Raw genomic sequence first — 17009 nt, 5'->3', positions numbered from 1 at the left:
CGCTTCCAGGTGGGCGCGGCCCGGGCAGCAGGTGGCGGAAACCAAAGGCGCGGCTGGGGGTCGGGCGTGCAGCGCGCAGAGACCAAGCCTCTGCGGGGGGAGGGGGGGAAGGTGCGGACGGGGGTGCGGGGGGCGGTGCGGAGTTTGCCTCCAGCTCCCTCGGAAGAGCGTCCGGCGCCGCAGGCGGTGGGGCGTGGGGGTCCCTGGGGTCCGCTTCCGCCCTTCCCGGGGCCCGGGGCGCAGAGCCCGCCGCCGAAGGCGAATTGCGCGTTTCTGTCTTCGGGGGCGGGGGCGGGGGCGCCGCGGGCAGCGGCGGAGGCCTGGGTCGCTGCTGGGATCCGGCTTCCCGCTGCCGCGCCCGTCTCCCCCGTGACCTGGACCGTGGGCCGGGCTTGCAGGCCCCTCGCGGGACGTTGTGCTAAGAGCTCGGGTTTGCGCGGCGGGGCCGGGGGGGGGGGGGCAGGTCCGCCTCCGCCGCGCGGGGCCCCCTGCCCTGCACCCGCAGCCGCAGCCTCCCGCCCGCACTCGGCGGCTGGGCGAGGGCCTTCCCGCCGCTTCCCTTGGCTCGCGGGGGCGGGGCCTGCGCCGTCGCCCCGCCCCGAGCCCCGCCCACCGAGCCCCGCCCACCGAGGCCCCGCCCCCGACGTCCCGCGCCCCTCCGCGCGCGCTCGGCCGAGGCGGCCACGTGACCTCACATCCGGGCGCGGGAGGCCCGAGCTCGCCGCGCTCCCCGGCCGCTGCCCGCGCTGAGGTCCCGGCGCCGCGGCGGAGGGGGCCGCTTCGTCGCCCGCCGCCCAGGCCGCCTCCGAGGGCAGCCCGCGCCCTCCCCCCCGCGCGGCCCTCCTGCCGCCCGCTGCCGCCCCGGCCCGGCCCGGCCCGGCCGCCGCGCCTTCCGCCCCCGCCGCCCGCCGCGCCGCGACCCGGAGCGACCCCGAGCGGCCCCGGGCGATGGGGCTGGGCTGAGCGCGGCGGCGGCGGCGGCGGCGGGCCCGGGCCTGGCGCCCCGCGGAGCGGCGGCTGCTCGGGCCCCGAGGCCCCCGGGAGCCGGCGGCGGGTGAGCGGCGGGCGTGGAGCCTGCGGTCGGCGGCCTCCGGGGCCTGCACCCGCGCTCCTGGGCGGCGGCGGCGGCGGCGGCGGCGGCGGGGCAGGTGCGGGGCAGCTGCGGGGCAGGTGCGGGGCAGCTGCGGCGGCCGTCCCCGGAGCCCGGCCCCGGACCGCCAGGTAGGACTCGCCCCGGGCCGCGCGCGGCGGGGCTCAGCGCCCGGGGCCGGGTCCCCTCCGTGCGCCTCGGAGCTGACTCGGGGACGCCTGCGGGCGGAGGCGGCTCCAGACCCGCGAGTCGGCCGCGGACAGCCCTGAAAGCGCGACAGACGCAGGTGTCGCTCGAGCCAGGCGGTTCCGGTTCTCCGCTAAGGGCTGGCTTCCAGGTTAGACGTGTGGTTCCTGGGCGCCCGGGCTCCGCGGGGCTCCGCGGGGCTCCGCGGGGCAGCGCCTGCCTTCGGCCCGGCGTGACCCCGGGTCGGGGGTCCGGGCCCCGAGTCTCCGATGGGCCCCCGGGCGTGACCCCGGGTCGGGGCTCCAGCTCCCGAGTCCCCGTCGGGCGCCCGGCTGTGACCCCAGGTCGGAGATCCAGCCCCCGAGTCCCCGTCGGGCCCCCAGGCGTGACCCCGGGTTGGGGATCCGCGCCCCGAGTCCTCAACGGGCGTCCAGCTGTGACCCCGGGTCAGGGGTCCAGGCCCCGAGTCACGACGGGCCCCCGGGCGTGCCCCCGGGTCGGGGATCCAGGCCCCGAGTCCCCATTGGGCGCCTGGGCGTGACCCCAGGTCAGGGGTCCAGCCCCTGAGTCCTCGTCGGGCCCCGGGCGTGACCCCAGGTCGGGGATCCAGGCTCCGAGTCCCCAACAGGCGCCCAGGCATGACCCCCGGTTGGGGGTCCAGCCCCCGAGTCCCCGAGTCCCTGTCGGGCTCCCTGCATGGAGCCTGCTTCTCCCTCTGCCCGGGTCTCTGCTCCTGTCTCTCATGAATAAATAAGTAAAACCTGTAAAAACGAGAGTAGTGCCTTTGGCTAGGTCTCAGCCTCCTTACCAAGGCACATGTACTTTGTTTCGCAGGAGTACGTGTGGCCTCCTTTTCTAGGGAGGACTGTTGTTTGCCGAGTAGGCTACACTTGCTAAAATAAGTGTGTGCGGACACCCCATCCTGGGTTAGCAGCGCTTTTCAAAATACAGATCAGCTCCTGGAGGTTCCCCGTAGCCTGTTACTGATCCTGGTTCTGCTCCTGTGCTCCTGCATCAGCCACTGTCAGACTCGCAAGGACTGAGACGGTTCAGTGAGGTGTCTGTCAAGGTTGGCGAAGCCTGTTGTTTGTTGCTCAGGGTGTTGGGCAGGTAAAGTGAGGACACCGGTTGTCTCAGTTTATAAGTAGTATAGTTACACATGAAACTGTGAAGTAGCAGGGGTGCCCGGGGGGCTCAGCGGTTGAGCACCTGCCTGTGACCCAGGTGTGACCCCGGGTCACAGGATCCAGTCCCACATCAGGCTCCCTGCATGGAGCCTGCTTCTCCCTCTGCCTGGGACTCTGCGTCTCTCTGTGTCTTGTGAATAAATAAGTAAATAAAAAATAAGAAGTAGCAGTTCTTCTTGAAGATACACTTGACAGGCTTCAGTTTATGCAGTGTTCAGATTACGTAGTAGAAGGGCTGATTTCTTTGTTCAGGTCAATTAGGTTGCTTTACTTGGAGTATGCTTGGTAATTAAGAATCTTAATTTATAACTGATTTGAGATAAATTCCTACACAGATAGGAAAATAGTTTTGTAGTAATTACAACAAAGCTTTGTAAGCTTGAATGTCTAAACGTTATTTTCTGATGACTTTCTGTGTGGTTTGCTTATTAGATATTACAGCTAAAATACTTCTGTTGGCTCGGTTAGCTCTTAATTCTCTCATTTAGGTAACATCAGTTTTCCACTGATGTCATATTTCAAGTGTAGATTCTTACGTGGATAAGAACTATTTATTGGCAGTTACAACATATTGTAGAAAAAGCATGGACTTGGAAAATCAGACTGGAGTTTGTTTTTTGACTTTTCATAACTGTTTGACTTTGACCAGTGCTAATAGTTACTGAGTAAGCTTGTTACATAGTAGGCTTTGAATCAAACACTTGACATGGATTATTTCATTTAAACCCTACCTTTTTTTTTAAAGATTTATTTATTTATTCATGACACACAGAGAAAGAGGCAGAGACACAGGCAGAAGGAGAAGCAGGCTCCATGCAGGGAGCCCAACGTGGGACTCGATCCCGGGACCCCGGGATCACGCCCTGAGCCACAGGCAGATGCTTAACCACTGAGCCACCCAGGCACCCCTAGACCCTATTTTACAGATGAGGAAACTGAGATTTAGGGATGTTAAGTTGCCCACAGTTACAGACCGCTAACATGGTAAACCTAGAAATAGAAACAGCTTGTCCCATATGGTAACAGAGAGCTAGGATTCTGCGTGTCTTCAAAGTCCCTTATATTGTAAATTGCTTAACTTCCTTGATCATCATCTTCCAGTTGTTTTTCCTTTTTTTTTTTTTTTTAATAAAGATTTTATTTATTTATTCACGGGAGACACAGAGAGGCAGAGACACAGGCAGAGGGAGAAGCAGGCTCCGTGCAGGGAGCCGGACGTGAGGCTCGATCCTGGGTCTCTTCCAGGATCACTCCCTGGGCTGAAGGCGGCGCTAAACCGGCCACCTGGGCTGCTCCTCTTCCAGTTCTTTCTTATTGAAAACAAAAATAGTAATACTTACTTCAGAGAGTTTTGAGGTTAGCTGAGACACTTCAATTCTCCCTTTGCCTCTTTCGTTCTATACACTAAATCAGGCTCTGCTTGTATAACCTGGTAGGTAGTCTTGTAAGCACTGTGAATATGAGGTTTGAAGATGTGAGTATACTTTGAAGATTGATAGCAGTCCCAGGAGATGGGCCATGATCAGTGATAGGGAGGCATCCTGTGAAACTTTGTCTTTATTCTGTATTTTTTCCCTAATGGTCGGGGTGACGGGGGAAATAACTTTATAGTTTTGAATGACAACAAAATGGTTTTAATTGCTAAAACTCTGGGAAGACAGAAATAGAATTTTAAAATGATCATGATTACTTGTTTTATCTAACACTGAATTCTGTCCGCTGGTATACTGGGTAACCTAAACTAACTATATACGTATTAAGTAGAAGACTTTGTGATGGAACATGAGTTGAATAGGAATTAGCGGCTTATCACTTATTAAGATAACAGTTTATAGCGGTACACTAAAAGAAGATAATGTAGTGCTATTACCTAATATATCAGGTAGATACACATTCCGGTGATGGAAGGCATACTGAGTGCACCATATAGCTCATCTAGTTAAATCTGCATCCAAGAGATCGCTGATGGGATTTAATCTTTGGTTTTGGAACATAGTTTGTGTGAAATGAAACTAACTGGCCTATGGCGATAATAGATCTGTAGTCACCAAAACCATGTTCTAATTATTAACCCATCTAACTAGTCCAGGAAACTTGCGAGAGGCAAGGAAATAATTGTTAGAATCTTAACTTGAATTTTGTTGACCTTCTATTTTGAGATAGAGAAAGAAGAGAGCATCAGAATTAGAGCCCATGTTTTAAGATTTATGTAAAACTATAAAAGGTTCTGGGTTTATTTAATCTGGAGGAAAGTAAGTAGTTGTCTGTAGGGTAACATGCCCTGGACTTCATGGTAGCTAGTGATTACATAAGCTGTAGGTTAAAAACCTTTGTATTAGTTTGGTGTTTGGGTGGTTCAGTTGGTTAGGTGTCATTGATTTTTGGCTCAGCCCATGAGATTGAGCCCTGCGTTGCGCTCTATCTCTAATTAAAAAAAGTATTTAAAAAAAAGTATTTAAAAAAACACAAAAAGATTTTTATTAGTAAGATTAAAAATAGATGATGTGAAATGTCACAAATCAATGGTAATAAAAAATAATCACTTTTGTAATCACGAGTTAAAAAATGTCATTAGGAAGGAGGGAGAAGAATGGAATGTAGGAGAAGGAGATTTGTTCAGATCATCAGATGTGTGAGAATGAGCAAAGTTGAGAGTGCCGAGTGCTGGAGAGTTTCTATGGAGCAGTTTTCCAGAGAGAACTGTCCCAGCACTGGATCTGGTAACATCTTAGACCCGGAGGCTCATAATGGGGCCTTTGTTAGGTCTGAGTGGTAAAACATTAACTCTGATAGCAGACTTTACGACTGCAAATTAAAGGAGTTCTGTACCCGCAAGGCATCTCCCCAGGGAAGGAGGCCATACAGACATTTGAAAACCCAGCTCCACCGAGGCATGTTTCTTTGAGGGTACAGGTGAAGACACACCTTTTACCTTCTCCTATCACCCGAGACCACTGATACTAGTATGAACTGAGAATGCAGTAAAAAGTACCCTGTGTTTAATGTCTGTGTATGTGGGATGGTATGAATTAAATGCGTTGTAATTAATCTCTTAATTGAAATTTGTCTCTTTTGTTGATTCTCACTTGCTCCCTTTGGATCTTGCTTTTATTTATTTTATATTTATTTATTTATTTATTTATTTATTTATTTATTTATTTATTTATTTATGATAGTCACACAGAGAGAGATAGAGAGAGGCAGAGACACAGGCAGAGGGAGAAGCAGGCTCCATGCACCGGGAGCCTGACGTGGGACTCGATCCCCGGTCTCCAGGATCGCGCCCTGGGCCAAAGGCAGGCGCCAAACCGCTGCGCCACCCAGGGATCCCTGGATCTTGCTTTTAAATGATCTGTTGATACTTAGATATTTGGTAAGAAATTGAATTTCTGTTAAAAGTGAGTTAACTGTGTAAAGCAGGGTTTCCTAATTACATGATGTGGAACTTGATGTAGGTAGACTTTTTCCAGAAGTTTTAAATAAAAATATTTGGGGATGCTTGTCTGGCCCAGTCGATGGAGTATGCAACTCGATCTTGGGGTTGTAAGTTCGAGCTCCATGTTGGGTGTAGAGATTATTTAAATATAAAATATTGAAAAAATAAGTAAAAATATTTATAACTGTCTTTGGATAGTAATATGAAAGACAGTTCTACTTCTGATAGCAAGCTAGATTAATTATTTTATTTAGTTTTACCTATTTTCTTCACAAGGAATTTGTGAGTTAGACATTGAAATAATGAAGTGTAAGATTGGAAGACAATAATGATGAATGGTTACAGGTCCTAGACCGATCCCTTCTTTTTACAGAAGAGGAAATGTGTAGAGTAAGTGATAGCATACTAGTGCTAGTTAAGGATCTAGGGTTAGATGGTTTCTGTTGGTAGGGAATTATTTCCACTCTTGCCTTTGCTCTTTTTTTAAATTTTATTTTATTTATTTACTCATGAAAGACACATAGAGAAAGGCAGAGACACAGGCAGAGGGAGGAGCAGGCTCCATGCAGGGAGCCCGACGTGGGACTCGATCCCGGGACCCCAGGATCAGGCCCTGGGCCAAAGGCAGGCGCTAAACAGCTGAGCCACCCAGGGATGCCCTTGCCTTTGTTTTGTATTGTAGTAATGGCTCATCTCAAAATTCACTGTTTTTTTTCTTTTTTCTACTGAGAGCCAATGTTAAGAGTTGCTTTTCATTACATGACTGACTTTAATTACTTTTTTTTTTTTATTTTTTTTTTTTACTTTTTTTTTTAAGATTTTTTTTATTTGAGAGAGAGCGAGCAAGCATGTGCACGAGCAGGGGGGAGGGGGAGAAGCAGCTGAGCGGGCAGCCTGATGTGGGACTCGATACCAGGACCCTGAAATTATGACCTGAGCCGAAGGTAGACACCAGCCATCCAGGTCCCCCTTTATTACATTTTTATTTTATTTTACTTATTATATTTATTTATTTTAAAATATTTTATTTATGTATTCATGAGAGTCAGAGAGAGAGAGAGAGAGAGAGAGAGAGAGGCAGAGACCCAGGCAGAGGGAGAAGCAGGCTCCATGCGGGGAGCCTGACGTGGGACTCGATCCCGGGACCCCAGGACCATGTCCCGTGCTGAAGGCGGTGTTCAACTGCTGAGCCACCCTGGCTGTGCCCTACTTACTTATTTTTAAAGATTTTATTTATTTGACAGAGAGAGGGAGCGAGCGGGCGAGAGTGTGCTTGCCAGAGAGCACAAGCAGGGGAGGAATGGCAGAGGGTGAGGAAGAAGCCCTATGTGGGGTTCAATCCCAGGACTCTGGGACCACATCCTGAGCTGAAGGCAGAAGGCAGACACTTAACTGACCGAGCCATCCAGACACCCCATTTTTATTTTATTTTAAAATAAGTCACGGAACAGTTCCCACGTGGGTCTAGTGTGCCTTCTAACAGCATCCCTGTTGCTCTGCCTTTTCCCATTTGTGAAATAGAATGAATAATGCATTAGTTATTAACTTACTTTGATATATAAGACAAATGTTTGAGTTCGTAATTCTTTCTGATCTAAAGAGCTGAGTATAGTGAAATCATCTTCTATAATGGGGGCTTTGGGCCAAATTCTCATTTAATGTAGAAATCCTGCATAGCCAAAATTCCACTTGAAAGAGTCCTTCAGGAAGATACCAGTTTGAAAACTGGTTGTTAACTGACATACTGTTTTTCAGTTCCAATGGCTAGTTTTTCCTCCAGCTTTTAGAATAGGTTACTTTTTTGGTGAGCTGGATCATAATTGGCTATGCAAGATACCCTTTTTTTTTTTTCTTTAAAGATTTTATTTATTTATTCATGAGAGTCACACAGAGAGAGGCAGAGACACAGGCAGAGGGAGAAGCAGGCTTCTTGCATGGAGCCTGATGCGGGACTCTGGGCTCCAGAGTCAGGACCTGAACCAAAGGCAGACCGCTGAGCCACCCAGGCATCCCTGCAAGATACCTTTTGACAGGTGAATGGGGCTTTAGACTGGTGAGGAACATGTTTATAGTCCCCATTGCACACTCACTCTGGGACAAGGATGTAAAATCAGGCATCCCACCACCACTATTTAAAATGTTTTTTTTCTCTTGTTTTTCTTTTCTCCTGTAACATGATTGTTGAGTGGGTATAGTTAAAAGCATATAATGAGGGATCCCTGGGTGGGGCAGCGGTTTGGCGCCTGCCTTTGGCCCAGGGCGCGATCCTGGAGACCCGGGATCGAATCCCACGTCAGGCTCCCGGTGCATGGAGCCTGCTTCTCCCTCTGCCTGTGTCTCTGCCTCTCTCTCTCTGTGTGACTGTCATAAATAAAAAAAAAAAAAAAAAAAAAAAAAGCATATAATGAGAGTCTACAATGTGAATAATGGAGAAAGAAATTAGGTAGCTGCTATCTCTCCAGGGTTGCACTGGGTATTTCATACCACACAAATAATCTAGCATAATTAAAAGGCTAGGTCCTAAAGTTGGGAATTTTGGAGGACCTTTTGTACTTTGTGTAATTCTGGATTGATACTCAGCTATATTCGTTGTTAGTTAATGTCTTCCCTACTGTTAGTAAAATCTGCATTATTTTATTTTATTTAATTTTTTTATTTTTATTTTTTTTTAAAGATTTATTTATTCATGAGAGACACAGAGAGAGGCAGAGGGAGAAACAGGCTCCGTGCAGGAACCTCGATGTGAGACTGGATCCCGGCACCCCGGGATTATGCCCTGAGCCAAGGACAGACCTCAACCGCCGAGCCACCCAGGCATCCCAAATCTGCATTATTTTAAAAGAACTATAGGGGCCCCTGACTGGTTCAGTTGGTAGAGCATGTGACTATTATTTTTTTTTTTTTTAAATTTTTATTTATTTATGATAGTCAGAGAGAGAGAGAGAGGCAGAGACACAGGCAGAGGGAGAAGCAGGCTCCATGCACCGGGAGCCCGACGTGGGATTCGATCCCGGGTCTCCAGGACCGCGCCCTGGGCCAAAGGCAGGCGCCAAACCGCTGCGCCACCCAGGGATCCCAGCATGTGACTATTGATCTGGTTGTGAGTTTGAGCCCCACGTTGAGTGCAGAGTTTACTTAAAAATAAATAAAAGAACTGTATAAGTTGTAGATGTTTTTCATGAAATTTAAAGTATCTGAGCCTACATATATTACTCTTGGGATAGCACAGTAAGAAAACATCAGTCTTAAAAAAAAAAAAAAAGATAATGGTGGCTAAAAATGCCTCGGGAGTGGGCATGGTATAGTGGTTAAAATGTGGGCTTCAGAGCCATATACAAGTGACTTTGAGTTCCAGCCTCATCACTTATTAGCTCTATAGTCGGGTTCAAGTGACTTTTTAAATTTCTTCCTTTGATGACTGGAGGTAATAAAAGTTACCTTAGAGAATTGTGAGGATAGGAGGCTCAGTAAATGGTAACGTACTGCTATTTGTTTAATTATATTTAACATACTCAAAACAAGTAACGTGTGTATGAGAGAGAGATGAGGATGTGTGGGGGTGGGGGATTGAGGATTGCTGCCTATTTTAACTAGAGCAGCGGGCAGTAATGACATAGTGTTGTATTCAGGCTTTTCATAGAAAGATACCATGATTTTGCATCTTTGGGAACATCCTAAAAGGTTCAGGCTGTTAACCTCATGTATCTCTAATGTACATTTTATGTGTATTTTTGTCTTTCTTTTTCTGGGTGTGTTTGCAATGCAGCCATTTCCCTCCATCCTGTGTGACTGTTATCCATTCTCTCCTGGTCACAGTATAAAATTTAAAAATATGTTTACTTAGGTTTATTTAATGGAGTTTTATGTGCATTATTTTCATTTACAAATACTGGTTATTAAAATAAAAATTAAGAATAAAAACAATAGAAAATACTGGTTATTGAAATGTGTTTATATCTTTTTATTTTTTTATATTTGAGGATTAATATATTTTTTTAAAGATTTTTTTTTTAAGATTTTATTTATTCATGAGTGATGCAGAAAGAGAGGCAGAGACACAGGCAGAGGGAGAAGCAGGCTCCCTGCAGGAAGCCCTCTGTGGGACTTGATCCCAGGACCCCAGGATCATGCCCTGGGCTCAAGGCAGATGCCCAACCGCTGAGCCACCCAGGCTTCCTTTTTTTAAAGATTTTATTTATTCATGAGAGACACACAGAGAGGCTGAGACCCAGGCAGAGGGAGAAGCAGGCTTCTCATGGGGAACCTGATGTGGGACTTGATCCCAGGACCAAGCCGAAGGCAGATGCTCAACCACGGAGCCACCCAGGTGTCCCTACATCTTTATTTTTATTTTTTAAAAAGATTTTATTTATTTATTAAAAACGTTTATTTATTTATTCATGAGAGACACACAGAGGCAGAGACACAGGCAGAGGGAGAAGCAGGCTCCATGCAGGGAGTCTAACGTGGGACTCGATCCTGGGTCCAGGATCACACCCTGGGCCGAAGGCAGGCGCTCAACAGCTGAGCCACCCAGGCATCAGGCATCCCCTTACATCTTTTATTTAAAAGGAAGTTTTTAAATTTTATTTTCCTTTGTGGCCTTTGGATTGCTTTCTTTAAATGTGGGTCTCTGGTTCTTCAAAGACCAAAGGTTTATCATCCATCTCGAGATTATGCCTTAATTTCTTCTTTTTTTAAGATTTTGTTATTTGAGAGAGAGAGAGAGCACGCGCGCGCAAGGGAGAGCGCACACAGAGAGAGGGAGGGAGAAGCAGACTCCCTGCTGAGCAGGAAGCCTAATGCCAATGTGGGCTCCATCCTAGGAGCCTGATATCATGACCTGAGCCAAAGACAGATGTTTAACGGACTGAGCCTCCCAGGTGCACCTGTGCCTTAACTTCTTAAGCGATTCATTTTTTAAGCTGATTGATTAAGGTTCTGATTTCCTAAAGTTTCTCTTAAAATTTCTTTGCCTTACTGTTTTTCCAAGCGTAAGAGATATAATCCTTATTTACATGCCAATAATAATCATGTGATTCAGTTTGCTCAGTAAATGCAAGCTACTGCAGGCAAGTAGCCTAATTTTGTCTGGAGCACTTAATGATTTGAAAACCTAACATTCTCAGTTAAAATAGATTTTTATTTCATGGATGCTTTGATATGAAATTATACTTTTTATAGTTATTACCACTGCCTTAGACTTCATTGATGAATAGATTTGGGTTAACCCAGGTTGTTTTCTGTTCAGTGTTTGGTGAGAAGAACAGAGTACGGTGCTTAATTTACTTAGGTTCAGAGGCATCTTAATGTGTTTTTAGCATGAATCCTTCATTATCTCTGATGCAGCCCATGGTGAGTGATCTTTCCTCATGTTCCTTAAAAGTTGCAGTAATTACCAGTTATGGTTGTACGTAAGAGTTGTGATTTCTCTAGGCAGGAAGGAAGGAAGCTTGGTTAGGGCCCTTGGTTATGCCCATAGGATTGTGTTGGCAAATCTGACTCTTCAGTATTTTCTTAGTTCCTGTATGTGCCAAGCGCAGGGCTAGACGTTGGATGTATGGGGATGAAATGAGTTCTGCTCACTTGAGCTGAAATGACCTCTGCTAAAGGCAGGTGAACACAGTGCTGCTGCGCTGTACGGGTCCCAGAGACACCATTCAAGTTGTATTCTTTGGAATGTGGCCCCATGGCATGGGCTTTGGTCTCTTTCAGTTGTAAAAAGTTCAGAATCTCCATCATATGCAAGTTAATCTATGTCTTTATCATATCAGGCAAGGTTCTTCATCATGATCTGATCCTGTCCCGTTTTTAGCTCCATTTCCAGGTGTTCCATAGAGGCTACCCTATGCTCCAGCTGTTTTAATTTGTATTCAAGACATTTTTCTAGGATTTCTCACCTTAGTGCTTTTTAAATTTGTTTTAATTTTAATTCTGGTTAGCATACAGTATTTCAGGTGTACAATATAGTGGTCAACAATTCCATACATGACTTGCTTTCGGTCACGGCTAGTGCATCCCTTCATTGCCATCTCCCCAAGCCCCTCCTCTAATAATTTGCCTCCTCTCCCCTCAGTACTTCTGCACGAGGTAATTCCTCTGCTGGATTCCATCCCTCTGTTATTTTCCCCGCTTTACTGCTTGATGAACTTCACACCTTTCAGGTCTTAGATCAAAGGTATACTTTATAGCACCACTCAGCCATTTTGATATGTGTTGCTTATCTCTCTAGCCCATTAGACTTGATGCTTTGAGGCGAGAAATTTAATCTTCATAATCTCCAGCATTTAGCACAGTTCTTTTTCTTTTTTTTTTTTTTAATTTTTATTTATTTATGATAGTCACAGAGAGAGAGAGAGGCAGAGACATAGGCAGAGGGAGAAGCAGAGACATAGGCAGAGGGAGAAGCAGGCTCCATGCACCGGGAGCCCGACGTGGGATTCGATCCCGGGTCTCCAGGATCGCGCCCTGGGCCAAAGGCAGGCGCCAAACCGCTGCGCCACCCAGGGATCCCCATTTAGCACAGTTCTTAAGGACATGTAGAAAAACATGTAGACAGTGACATTTTATTCCTAATTTTATTTTATTTTATTTATTTTTTTAAATTTTTAAAAAATTTTTATTTATGATAGTCACACAGAGAGAGAGAGAGAGAGAGAGAGAGAGGCAGAGACATAGACAGAGGGAGAAGCAGGCTCCATACAGGGAGCCCGACACGGGACTCCATCCTGGGACCCCAGGATCACAACCTGAGCCGAAGGCAGATGCTAAACCGCTGAGCCACCCAGGTGTCCCATAATTTTTGACTCTTGATGAAGAAGTAGTTGATCCCAAAGAATATACTGCTGTTAGTGGAGGGTATGCAGAGTATGTGGAGTCACCAAGGGACATAGGGTATTGGGAAAGTTGGAAAGGGCATTGGGATGAGTGTGGGAGCATGCCAAAGACAAAATGTACTTGGTTGTGAAATTTTACCCAGAAAAACAGGAAGGATTTTGCCCTTTCCTCATACCCTTTGTCTTGTCTTGCCATGTCTCATTCATTTACCTCCATTGCTGGGTGCTGTCTTTGTCCTCAGCCTTTAAGGTTTTCGGTCTGTAGGTCCAATTAAAAAATTTAAAAAAATATATATTTTTATTTTTATTTTTTATTTTTTTATTATTATTTTTTAATGTTTACTTATTTATGATAGTCACAGAGAGAGAGAGAGAGAGAGAGAGAGAGAGAGAGGCAGAGACACAGGCAGAGGGAGAAGCAGGCTCCATGCACCGGGAGCCCGACTTGGGACTCGATCCCGGGTCTCCGGGATCGCGCCCTGGGCCAAAGGCAGGCGCCAAACTGCTGCGCCACCCAGGGATCCCTATTTTTAAAGATTTTATTTATTCATGAGAGACACAGAGAGACAGACAGAGACACAGGCAGAGGGAGAAGCAGGCTCCACTCCACGCAGGGAGCCCGATGCAGGATTTGATCCCGGGGATTTTGGGATCGTGCGCTGAGCCACCCAGGTGCCCCTATAAGTCCAATATTATAGGACAAATGTTCTGACGTGTATGAAGAGACAAGATGGAGTTGTCCTGCTGGAAGGTAGAAGGGACAATCAAAACATGGTGGAGTTATTTGACCAGGGTCTGGAAGTACTTGTAAGAGCCCTTCAGCTAGACTGTTTGGGAAGGGCATTGTTGGCAGAAGGGACAATGTATGTGAAGGACTGGAGTCAGGAAACAGTAGTTCTTTGGGGAACTACAAATGTGTTCTTTATAAATGGGATGTAAGGTTTGTAAGAAGTGAATGATAACCATTGGTAAAAGGCAGGTAGGTGGTGGTGACAACTGGGCAGGGCCAGATTCTGAGGGATGTTACATGTCTTCCACTTAGTTGTAACTTTGTTCTTAGAGCCCAGTTGGGCCTCTCTTCTACTCCACTTCCCCATTCATGGTAGGGAAACCTGTAGTATTGTGTATTGTGAAACTTTTCAGGTTTGTTTGTTTTTTTAAAGATTTTATTTATTTGAGAGATTGAGAGGGGGGCACCTGGGTGGCTTAGTGGTTGAGCGTCTGCCTTTGGCTCAGGGCGTGATCCGGGGTACCAGGATCAAGTTCTGCATCAGGCTCCCTGCATGGAGTCTGCTTCTCCCTCTGCCTCTCCCTCTGCCTTTCTCTCTCTGTGTCTCTCATTAATAAAATTAAAAAAAAATCTTCAAAAGAGAGAGAGAGTGTGTGCATGAGCGTGAGCATGACGGGGGGAGGGGCAGAGGGAGAAGTAGATTCCTGGCTGAGCAGAAGGCTGGAGCAGAGAGCCCAACATACTAATCCTTCCCAGGACCCCAAGATCACGACCTGAGCTGAAGTCAGATGCTCAACAGACTGAGCCAGCAGGTGCCCCTAGACTTTTCAGTGTCTTGCTAGTAAAAGGATTGTTTAATTCAGTGTATTTCTTCAATTTATATGAGCAGGGGATGCCTTTTTAAAGATTTTATTTTGGAGGGACTCTTACCAGTTTGGGTAATGTTGCAGACAATGGCAAACTATTGAAATTTCAAGCAGAGAAATTATTATATCTGGATTGTATATTGATATGAATGAGGGAGACTAGAGAGGGCATCAGGACCTGAGTTGAGGCGGTGCCAGTGGAGATGGGGCATGGTGAGGGGGACGTGAGAAAGGTAGACATGGTAAGGTAAGACTGTGCCTACTTGTGGGATAGGAAGGAGTGTAGGATGACTTCTTAAATCCTGGCATGGCGTGTTTCCAAATCCTATTCATTTAAGGAGTAGAGGGAATTGTTCACAGTGGCTGGGGGTGGGTTTGGGTTTGGAAGAAAGATAAAATGAATCTATTGACTTTAGTTGTATGTAAGCATGATGTTTAAATCTATGGGTCTGGAGCTCAAGAGAGATTAGTGCTGAAAATGCTGGTTGGCAGCTGTTGGTAGTTATCACCTTGGACGCGTCAGTGGTGCTACTCTTGGCCCTTTCTGTTGCTACAGAGAAAGCCAGAGAATATTAAGTAGTGGGCAGAGGATGTGGAGGCCTAGGGAGTATTAATAATTAAGAAGTGGGCAGAGGAAGTAAAAACTTGGGTTACCTGGCTACCTGCCCCATGACCCAGGCTACTGTAATAGGAAGTATAATTTAGCAGAATTGTGGGAGGTAAAAGGTCATTTGTGAGCCATCTTGGGAGTCTAGTCAATCTTTCAACTACATTTGGCTTTCAAATGCATTTTTGAAAAATAGACACTTGAAAGTGCTGTCTGCATGTTAATTCCTTAATTTGTTGGTGATGCTTTTTGATATAGTCCCCCTATGCTTGACTTTGTGGGCAAGTCAAAAGTGCTAATTTTGGGTAATTGAGTTTTTTTTCCCGTTTTTGAAAGAAGATATTGATTGAAAACTGGTAAGTAGAGACGCCTGGGTGGCTCAGCGGTTGAGCATCTGCCTTTGACTCAGAGCGTGATCCGGGATCGAGTCCCACATTGTGTTCCTGAGGGAAGCCTGCTTCTCCCTCTGCCTGTATCTCTGCCTCTGTCTCTGCCTCTCATGAATAAATAAATAAAAAAACTTAAAAAACTGCTAAGTAAAGTAAATAAGGCCTGTAAAAGTGTTTTGTAAACTAAAAATCCCTGTACATGTGTCAGTTACTTTTGTTATGTTTGGCATAGTCCCCAAATGCTTTTTTTTTTTTTTCTTTTTAAAATCCTGAATACTGGATTACAGAATGACCATAGGAAATGAGAAAGTCCAGACTTCTATGATGATTGTACTATGAGTAAGGCCATTCAACAGCAATTTTTTAAAAAAGATCTTGTTTATTCATGAGAGACACAGAGAGAGGCAGAGACCCAGACAGAGGGGGAAGCAGGCTCCATGCAGGGAGCCTGATGTGGGACTCAATCCTGGGACCCCGGGATCACGACCCGAGCCAAAGGCAGACACTCAACCTCTGAGCCACTCAGGCGTCCCTAGTTTGGCTGTTAATCAGAAAAATGAACATCTCTGGGTTCTATGTGTAACTTCTTGACATACAACTTAGAATATAATTTTCTGTAATGTTTTCTTCCCTCCTTATTTCCCGTTCTTAACTATTCTCTCCCCATTCCCACCCCTTCTCCTCCAAGCCCTTCCTCTGCTCTGATGCTTTGTTTGGGTACCTGTCTTTGTACACCATTACTTTTTGTTTCAGAATGCAGCTACAGTGTAATTTTTTTGAATGTTTAATCAACAATTTAAACTCAGCACTGTACTACAACAATGTACTTTGCTCAGTTGAAATGACATAGTACCATAATACCATAGTTGAGACCAACTTCAAGCAGTACATGCAATAACTGCATAATGACAGTCACGAGCTAGTAGCAAGGATAAGGTTTTATCTAAGCTGTAACCTGGTTTCTATCAAAAATAGATAATAGGAGTCTTAGAATGGATGAATATTTAAATTTTATTACTATTTTTAAAATATTTATTTATTAATGAGAGACACAGAGAGAGGCAGAGACCCAGGCAGAGGGAGAAGCAGGCTCCATGCGGGGAGCCCGACGTGGGACTCCATCCCGGGTCTCCAGGATCAGCCCTGGGCTGATGGTGGTGCTAAACCACTGAGCCACCTGGCTGCCCTATTATTATTATTATTATTATTATTTTTTTTTTATTTTTTTTTTAGAATTTTATTTTTTTTTTATTTTTTTTTTTAAGTTTTATTTATTTATGATAGTTACAGAGAGAGAGAGAGGCAGAGACACAGGCAGAGGGAGAAGCAGGCTCCATGCACCGGGAGCCCGATGTGGGATTCGATCCCGGGTCTCCAGAATCGCGCCTTGGGCCAAAGGCAGGCGCCAAACCGCTGCGCCACCCAGGGATCCCCTATTATTATTATTTTTAAAAGTAAGCTCATACCCAGTGTGGGGCTTGAATTTACAACTCCAAGATTAAAAGCCACTTGCTCTAGGCATGCTCTACCAACTGAGCCAGCCAGGTGCCCCTGAATGTTTAAATTTTATTTTAAATTGCTGATTGAAATGTCGAGCTGTTAGAGATCTGGATTTAACAGCATTACATTTTAGAAGAAATCACTAATTTACACTGTCATATATTACTTAACAAAAATCCTTA

At 46.3% G+C, this 17009-nt stretch overlaps 1 protein-coding gene across 4 annotated transcripts in view; it reads left to right on the top strand.

Moving 5' to 3' along the window:
- Positions 1-1112: 1112 nt before the first annotated feature.
- ATP13A3 (ATPase 13A3) overlaps positions 1113-17009 on the top strand; it is a 98436-nt gene continuing 82539 nt past the window's right edge. The window contains exon 1 of one of the 4 annotated variants that reach the window (XM_072812106.1): positions 1113-1221. The gene's annotated coding sequence lies outside the window, so the exon portion shown is untranslated. Of the gene's footprint in view, positions 1222-1273; positions 1428-2112; positions 2346-8872; positions 9000-17009 lie in introns of those variants that run through there. The other 3 variants (XM_072812107.1, XM_072812108.1, XM_072812111.1) reach the window with 3 other exon arrangements.

This window comes from Canis lupus, chromosome 35 (genome assembly GCF_048164855.1).
Source record: "Canis lupus baileyi chromosome 35, mCanLup2.hap1, whole genome shotgun sequence".
NCBI classification, from domain to species: Eukaryota; Metazoa; Chordata; class Mammalia; order Carnivora; family Canidae; genus Canis; species Canis lupus.
This window is presented reverse-complemented; position numbering and strand designations above follow the sequence as displayed.